Raw genomic sequence first — 9,506 nt, 5'->3', positions numbered from 1 at the left:
TGACTTATAAATATTCTAACAAGCTGTGTAGACCACATATTCTCTTGTGCAAATTACCCATGAAGCATCTTTGGAGTGAAATTGTTATCAACTGACATTTTTGCAAAATGGAACCAGTGTTAAAACACTGTATCCACTAGCCAGTGCCACCCTTTGAGCCTTGTTTTGATGCTAACCTGAACAAAACCACTTGATATACCCCATTTCCGAGACTATTTCTGTTTTATTAGTGGTATTAGTGGACATGATGAGAGTAACAAAACAAGAACAGGTGTTGTAACTTACTTTTTTTTTTATTATGGGATGGTTCCCAAATGAAAACATGAACAAACTGGATATTTCCCAAGAAACATCCATTTTTTTTTTTTTTTTTTTTTTAAAGATTTTATTTATTTATTTGACAGAGAGAAATCACAAATAGGCAGAGAGGCAGGCAGAGAGAGAGGAGGAAGCAGGCTCCCTGCTGAGCAGAGAGCCCGATGCGGGACTCGATCCCAGGACCCTGAGATCATGACCTGAGCCGAAGGCAGCGGCCTAACCACTGAGCCACCCAGGCGCCCCAACATCCATTTTGAAGTGGGAATGATAAATCCAGGGAAAAAAAATAAAGCATTAATAGTGTTTCAGAGGTACAGGAAACTGTGTCCTGTTACCCTCCGGATTTGGTTGTCTGATGTGTATGGAATGTGCCGGCATCTCTTGTAGCTTTATTACACCCAAATTTATGAGGTTGCCTGGGACTGGTTCAGCTAAGTTAAAGGCACATGTTTTCCAGTGGGCTGTGGTTACTACCCCAATAAAAATAAAATTAGTGAATGGAAAAGGCATTCTGCTCAATGAGTGGAGAAATGGATTGTGCTTCTTTTCCTGGGGGGAAAAAAAACCCTAAGTGCACCTTGTTATATTTTATTGACTCCTACACAGGGACCCTCGGGTTGATAGTATGAACTAGCTTCTATTAGGTGAATGAATGGAATGACTGGATGATTCTGACTCAGCCTCTGTGGAGACAAAAATATCAGCAGACTGCAAAAGACACAGCTTCTTTATGTGTCCCATGTGCATACCCATGGAGATAGGGGTCATTTGCAGATGAAAATCAGTGAAACCAACGAATTGTTTGTACTTCATGGTCACCTAGATAGACTATGCATCAAGGCATGGTTATTCATCTGTAATTTGGGACCTGGTCCCCAAACAAGACCTATTGACTCCAGCATATCAGGCCAAGGAGCTTGGAAATGTGTGCAGAGTGCCAGTTGCACAGTTGAATATAGAGGGGATGTTTGGTTTCCAAAGTCTAAAGTGCCAGATGTGGTGCTCTACCCTCTCCTCAAGGTTACCACTGGGTACCCACTACAGTGGATCCTTTTTCTGAGTGTGGCTTTGCCAAGCTTCTCCACGTAGCCAATAGGAGCAATGGTTAAGGACTCTTATTTGAACTGTGTGGTTTTTTTTTTTTTAAAGATTTTATTTATTTATTTGAGAGAGAGACAGTGAGAGAGAACATGAGCGAGGAGAAGGTCAGAGGGAGAAGCAGACTCCCCATGGATCTGGGAGCCTGATGTGGGACTCGATCCCGGGACTCCAGGATCATGACCCGAGCCGAAGGCAGTCGTCCAACCAGCTGAGCCACCCAGGCGCCCATGAACTGTGTTTTATATTTGGATTCACTGAGCACTTCAGTGACATAATGGTGCTACTGTCATAACCAAAACCACCCATCAGTGGGCAGATATTTGGGATCTTCTGTGGACAATTCATGCCCCATATTTTTGTCTTGTGACAGGTGCCATTTAAAGATGGCTTTGATCCATAAAGAAACTGAAAAGGACAACTGATGCTTAGCTCCCAATGCAGCGCATGTTTAAGAAAGCCAGTGTGGGCTTTAAATGTGACAGTTCCCCAGATTACCTCCCATTTAAGTAGAATGTTTAGCTGTGTCTTTTTTGTAATGCATACATAGGCCTACTCTCATAAGGTGGGGGTAGAAAGTACCTAGCATACTGACAATTCTTGCTAAAAATTCGGTCCTCCAACTTACTTTCTATTCCTGTGATAGGATGGGCTGTACTGGGCATAGTGTTTTGCTCTGTGTAATAATGTCTCCCAGATCTCTTAACCTGGTAAGACATGCTGCTTTTTTTTTTTTCTTTTTAAGATTTTATTTATTTATTTGACAGAAATCACAAGTAGGCGGAGAGGCAGGCAGAGAGAGAGAGAGCAGGAAGCAGGCTCCCCGCTGATCAGAGAGCCCGATGCGGGGCTCGATCCCAGAACTCCGGGATCACGACCTGAGCCGAAGGCAGAGGCTTTAACCCGCTGAGCCACCCAGGCGCCCCGACATGCTGCTTTTGATGTCCTTTCAGTGCAGCCTTTCAGAGATGTGTCTGACCCCCAGCATCCTCATGCACCAAACCTTTAATTGTGGGCACTGCAAGTGTATTTCTTTAACCACTTGATGTATTTCAAACACTCCTCTTGGAGGGCTCTATAATCCCATCAAGTGATAGTGGTCATGCTGTGGCCTCGGGATTACCCTCAGACATTTACTAACTCACAAGGATATGGGGGTGGCAGTTAAATATGGTGTGAAGCATGAGTAGAAGAGCATGAGTTTTGGAGTGATGCATTGTAGGTTCTAGTCTGAGCTCTGTGACTTCTCAAAACTGTAGCCTTGGGAGAGGCGTTTAATCTCTTTGAGCCTAGATTTCTTCACTTGTACACTGTAGGTATTTCATGACCCTCCCTGTGTACTGAAGCTGAAATGAGGTAATAAATAAAGCCATAGTACAGCTCCTAATACTTAATATTGTAAACTTTTCATTTATTATATCAATCAAATGTCAGATTGAGTATTAAAAGTATGAGTCCAACAGAAGGAAGTGTGAACTCAGGTTTATCAAGGGAAAGTCACAAAGGGTTGTTCTAGCCTGGGTACTTGGACATTTGAACTTTGAATGTAGCCCCTAAGGAGATATGAATAAACTTAGTAGTTTATCATTTGTACATGTAGTGAACATTGTATAGGGGAAGTAGAAATTTCAAAGAGAGTTTTCATCTTAATTTATATTTTGAAGGAAAAGGAAGAGAGACTGTCCTTTCTGGGAAGCTTCTATCTTGTAGTCCTCCTAGCCAGGTGCATGTTTTTTTCTTTGCTGATACTGAAAAAATCAAGATGATATAGGCTGATATTTGACTTGTGGAACAGGCCTTATATGTAGATAGTCATTTAACAGGATGTGATTTTTTGGGACTTCAAGACCATTCTTTTATATACTGAGAAGTCACTGTGTATCATTATCTCCACCAGGAGCTCTCAAATGAGAGAGGAGTGTCTCTTGTAATCTTCATTATGCCTACCTGGCTGTCCAAATCCTTTGGAGCATATTGAGATGGCAATCTGTTCACTATGTCCACAGTTGTGTTATTGTTTAGCTTGCCTTCATGGGGGTAAGGAAAAAGTAATTTTTTTCTCTTTATATATGAAAACTGACTGGGAAGATGTTAATAATATTATTTCCATGTTTGGGAAGATGATAATAATAATGATCAAGAGTTTGAAATGATAACTTCTAATGTGTTCCTGGTGTGGCCAACATGGCTGGGGACAGATGTTCTAGGGTGTTCCAAGGTATAAGGATGGAATTGATGTACCATGTAAGAACAATCTGGGCAAACGTGTGGGTAAGATAATGGGAGCATTGAAAAAAGTCAAGTGCTGTAGGGAATGGTTATATCAACATCTCAAAATTGGACAGATCTATGAGTCCTTTCTCGTGCCTCCTCTTCTTCATTATAACTGATGGGCCCTCCACCCTGTGTGTTTTTTTTTCCTCATTTTTTTAATTGTGGTAAAACACACAATGTAAAAATTACCATCTTTTTTTAAAAAAAGATTTTATTTATTATAGAGAGGGAGAGAAGGAGGGAGGGAAAGAGCACACAAGCAGGGTGAGCGGCAGGTGGAGGGAGAGGGAGAAGCAGGCTCCCTACTGAGCAGGCAGCCCAACATGGGGCTCAATCTCAGAACCCTGGGGTCATGACCTGAGCCAAAGACAGATGCTTAACTGACTGAGCCACCCAGGTGCCCCTAAAACTTAACCATCTTAATAGCTTTTAAGTATACTATGCAGTATATTCACATTATTATGCTACCAATACCATCATCCATCTCCAGGATACTTTAATCTTATTAAAACTGAAACTCTATACCCATTAAACAAAAACTCCTCATTTCTTGTTCCTCCTAGCCCCTGGAAACCACCATTCTACTTTGTATTTTTGTGATTTTGACTAGTCTAAGTAACTAATATAAATGGGAATCAGACAATATTTGTCTTTTCATGACTGGCTTATTTCACTTAACATAATGTCTTCAAGAGTCATTCTTAAGCATAAATCAGAGTTTCCTTCCTTGTTAAGGCTGAGTAATATTCCATTACACACACACACACACACACACACACACCACATTTTGCTTATCTATTCATCTGTCCGTGGATACTTAGGTTGCTTTTACATCTTAGTTATTGTGAATAATGCTGCTATGAACATGGGTATACAAATATCTCTTTGAGACCCTGCTTTCAGTTATTTTGGGTATGTATACTCAGAGGTGGAATTGCTGGATCATGTGGCAATTCTTTTTTAAAAATTTTTTGAAGAAATGCCATCCTGTTTTTCACAGAAATTATACCATTTTATATTCCCACTAATAGTGCACAAGGGTTCCAATTTCTCTACCTCCTTGCCAACACTTGTTATTTTCCTTTTTTTTTATAGTAGCCATCTTAATAAGTATGAGATGGTATCTTACTGTATTTTTGATTTGCATCTCTTAAATGATTAGTGATGTTGAGTATGTTTTGTGTGCTTATTTTTTTTGTCATTTGCATATATTCTTGGGATAAATGCCTGTTCAAGTCCTTTGTCCATTTTCAACTTTTTTTGTTGTTGTTGTTGAGTTTTGTTGTTTGTTTTTTGTTGTTTTTGTTGAGTTGAGGATTTTTGGGCTCCAGTTTTTCATCCTGTTTCTCTGACTTCCCTTCTTTGACTTGTGTTTCTCTTGCCACTCTCTAAATTTTAATGTTTTCCAAGGACCTGTCTTTAAACTCCTTTTTGTCTCTGGTTCCTTCTTTGTCAAATCTTACCAGAGTGTAGATGATATCTCCACACATATTTTCTCTCTTGAGCTTTTACTTTGCTTTTGGCTCTCTGCTCAAACATCTCCTTTTTTCTTCCAAGTTTTTATTTAAATTCCAGTTAGTTAATATACAGTGTAGAATTTAGTGTAGAATTTAAATTTCAGGTGTAGAATTTAGTGAATCAGCTCTTACATACAGTACATGGTGCTCATCAGGACAAGTGCCCTCCTTAATCCCCTTCACATGTTTCACCCATGTCCCCACCTCCCCTCCAGTAACCCTCAGTTCTCTATAGTTAAGAGTCTGTTTCTTGGCTTTTCTCTTTCTCCCCCACAACATGTTAATTTATTGTGTTTCTTAAATTCCACATACGAGTGAAATTATATGGTATTTGTCTTTCTCTGATTTATTTCATTTAGCATGATACTGTCTAGCTCCATCCATGTCATTGTAAATGACAAGATTTCATTAATTTTTATGGCTGAGTAATATTCCATTGTGTATATATATGATATCTTTCTGATATGTTCATCAGATGGTGGACATGTGGTCTCTTTCTATAATTTGGCTGTTGTCCTCTAACATCTCTTATTCATTTCAGTCTTATGTAGAATTCTGGGTGGGAATTTTGGTTAGTTTTTGGGCTGGTTACTGGGCTGCTGTCTCATTACTTTGCCGTCTGAAGAGCATTTCCTTCCTTTGCATGCAGGAATTGCTCACCACCATCTTAGGCCCCTAGGTGGAGGGATAAGGGGAAGGGGCTGAGGTCTGTAGCAGGGGCCCTGGCTATTTGTTCAGGTAAAACTTCCAATTCTATATAAGAAGGGAGGTATGGGTGTTGATAAATAACTAAGCTTCTCTTGCTCAGTTAGCTTTAGTTTTCCTCATGTAGAGGCTTAGTATTTGTTGAGTAGGAAGGTCCAACTACCAGTTCCAGCTAAGAAGTGCCATTGTGTGAAGGATGGCAAAGATCATAACAGTGCCAACAACTAGGAGAAGGAGCCCACAGACCTTGGCCCACTGCATCTTCAGTGGGTTGTGAGTTACCAAGGACTTAACACACAAGGCACTGGTTAGAACAATACTTTACTCATGAAAAGGAGAAGAGACACAGAATCATCATCTGTAATGTGTGCCAGTCTCTGATGGCCAGTGGGTCCCTCCTGATAACTAATGCAGGGTGATGGACTGTACCACATCCCTCTTGTGCTGCAGGTGAAGACCCCATTCCCTCTCTGCTGGTGGGTGTGGAAGGAGCAGATATACTGATAGGGCAGGCCAGATGCCATATGACACACATGCTTAAATAATATGAAGAAGTTTATGATTTACTCAGGGCAAGGGAGAATCCTTCATGGGAAAGGTTTCCTTCTGGAAATAATCTGGGGTCAAGTGATAGCTCAGCATTCACCTTCCATTTAGGGGAATGTTCCAGAGCCAGGGTAATTCTTGGACAGTCCTGGGATGGGGGACTATTGGTCATACAGAGGCTACTTCCCCAATAGTATTTTAACCAAATTTGGAGTGTATTAGAGAATTATTGGAGTTGTTCCCTCTCTATTGGTTGACATCAAGTCCTCAAGGACAGGGTAGTGTGAAGGGTCAGTCTCATTACAGTAGTGGTGTCCTTGTATTTTTTCTTCTTTCTCTTGTCCTTGACTTATAACTTTAAATATCCCAGCTATTTTAGTGGAAATTTAAACCTTATCTTACTTGGGATATTGTGAGATCAGTTCAAAGCTGTTTGGAGGTAGTGTTCATTATAGAACACCAAAGGGGATATAGCTCTGGTGAAAATGGCACCGGACATCTCTTGCAATTTTTTGGTGTGTTTTCTAGGGATGGGAGGATTGACATAGAGGAGGAGCCCCCAGATGATTTTTGTATGATTTAAATATGAATAATCCTTGTGTAAATGTCCTTGGGATTCTGTCTTGTCAGTATGAACATTTGCCTGACTCCATGGTATGGTAGATGCCACATAGTAGTCTGTACGCTGACTCAAGGGCACCATGATGATTGGGTTAATAAATCCTGGTGCCAGAAATATGACTACATGCTCAATTCACAGCACGTACACTTCTCCAAGATAATATTCTTGTAGAATGCAGACTTGCTGAAAGAATCCTTAGCTAAGAAAGATCTCAGAAAACCATACGTGCTTTAGGTAGGAAACTCATCTGTGTAATTATACTACTGAGAGCATAGGAAGGGATACTGATAAAGCTCTCTTTTACTCTGGAATGCTGTAATGTAGGCAAAGCATCATAATCAGTGTTGTGGGACATAGTGTTTCCTACACATTATCTTCCCATCAGTGACCGCATGGTGCATTTGTAATTTGGTTTCTCAGTTTTCATATTCCACCAGGACTTATTTACCACATTTAAGAAGAATGTAATTAATATGGCCATACATGTTTGACATACTTTGCATGACATAAGAACACTAGAGAAAAAGCCTGGCAATAAAATGACATTGTGTGTAGACTAGGAGCAAGCTGAGAATGAGGATATAGTGCCAGTTTGCATGAAAACCAGGTGTTCTCAGTGTGAATTTAGGTGAAGTATGGCTCATGACTCTTTCTTCGGAGCAGTTTATAGTTGACTATCAAAACAGTTTTTGCTTTGTTTTAAATGAGAAAAAGTGCAATGACGTGTCTTCAGATTTTTCCTCTTTTTCTGTTTCCCCTTACGCTTTATCCTGCTGTTTTAACAATTTTGGATCAGATATTAAGAAATTTTACTTTTACAACCACAAATTCATATAACCAAGAAGCATCAAATAAAGGTAATGAAATAGAATGATTCTATTAAAGCCAAAATGTTTCTGTGCAGAACTTAGTAGTTCCACTAGATGGTAGCAAATGGTTATATTTTATACCTTTACAGTGACTGTATTATTTATAAAATGCTCACTTTTCTTTCTTTTTAAGATTTTATTTATTTGCTTTTTAAAGTAAACTCTGTACTCAATGTGAGGCCAGAGCTCACAGCCCTGAGAGCAAGAGTTGCATGCTGTACTGACTGAGCCAGCCTGCCACCGCAAAATGCTCACTTTTCTAAAACTAGAAAAAAACAGTTCTGGAAAAGTGAAAATTATATCTGAAATACTGCTTCCTTTGGAGAAGGTAAAACACAGTTGAGTGCAAAATATGTAAAAGAAAATGCATATAAAACTTCTTTTCCTAGGGTGCCTGGGTGGCTCAGGGTTCTGGGATCAAGCCTGGCATCAGGCACCATGCTCAGTGGTAAGTCTGCTTCTCCCTCTCTCACTTCCCCTGCCTTGTGTTCCCTCTCTTGCTTTGTCTATCAAATAAATAAAATTTTAAAAAACAAACAAACAAACAAACAAAAAAGCCCCTTTTCCCCCTAATAAAGTAGTGTCTTCAAATGGCAAGAAAACACCAATTCTGGGCCTGGTTTCTGATGACTTTTGACCTGGATTTGATAAAATTTTGCAGAAATTCATGGATTCTATATTGAGTAGTTCTTTTAATGTTATGCGATGTATAGTCTTTAAAATGACCTTTCCCTGGAGCTGGGCAATGGCAGTGGTATGGTGCTGAGCACACACTGTGCTTTACAAGCAGCAGTGGCCGGGGAGGCACCCCAGCCATCACAGCCTCTGTGCTGGTGTAGCCACAATTGCTCCCTCTGCTCTTCCTCTCTTTGCTAGCATCGTGGCTGATCAGCTGACCAAAGAACACATTGCTGAGTTCAAGGCAACTTTTCCCTCTCTGACAAAGATGGCAATGGCGCAACAGAGGAACTTGGAACTGTTATGAGGTCACTGAGTCAGAAGCCAGCAGAAGCCTAATTGCAGGATATGATCAATGAGGTGGATGGTGATGGTAATGGCACCATTGAATTTTCAGAATTTTTGACTATGGGGGCTAGAAAAATGAAAGATACAGACAGTGAAGAGGAAATCCGTGAAGTATTCGGAGTCTTGGCAAGGATGGGAATGGTTGTATCAGTGTAGCAGAACTCTGTCATGTCATGACAAACAGGAGAAACACAAACAGATGAAGAGGTAGATGAAATGATCAGAGAAGCAGATATTGATAGAGATGGACAAGTCAGCTCTGAAGAATTTATACAGATGATGACTGCAAAATGAAGACCTACTTTCAACTCCTTTGCCTCTCCCAGAAGAATCATGTGGAATCTTTTACTAACATCTTGCAAAAAAGTTCATTTACCCATTCTCTTTCTACAAAACAAAACTGAATGTCAAAAGTGCCTTCTGTCTACACACAAAATTTGCAGTGATTGGTTGGTGGTCCTGTGCCCTAAAGACCAAGCTACATATCAGTTTATGATACAAACATTTATACTACCTTAATGATAAGGAAGC

At 40.1% G+C, this 9,506-nt stretch overlaps 1 pseudogene; it reads left to right on the top strand.

Moving 5' to 3' along the window:
* Positions 1-8,694: 8,694 nt before the first annotated feature.
* On the top strand, positions 8,695-9,269 carry LOC101675982 (annotated as a pseudogene).
* Positions 9,270-9,506: the final 237 nt, after the last annotated feature.

The sequence above is a fragment of the Mustela putorius genome, unplaced genomic scaffold (assembly GCF_011764305.1).
Source record: "Mustela putorius furo isolate JIRA1106 unplaced genomic scaffold, ASM1176430v1.1 tig00003836_pilon_pilon_pilon, whole genome shotgun sequence".
Taxonomy (NCBI): Eukaryota; Metazoa; Chordata; class Mammalia; order Carnivora; family Mustelidae; genus Mustela; species Mustela putorius.
The sequence above is the reverse complement of the archived record's forward strand: the minus strand, read 5'-3'. Positions and strand labels throughout refer to the sequence as shown.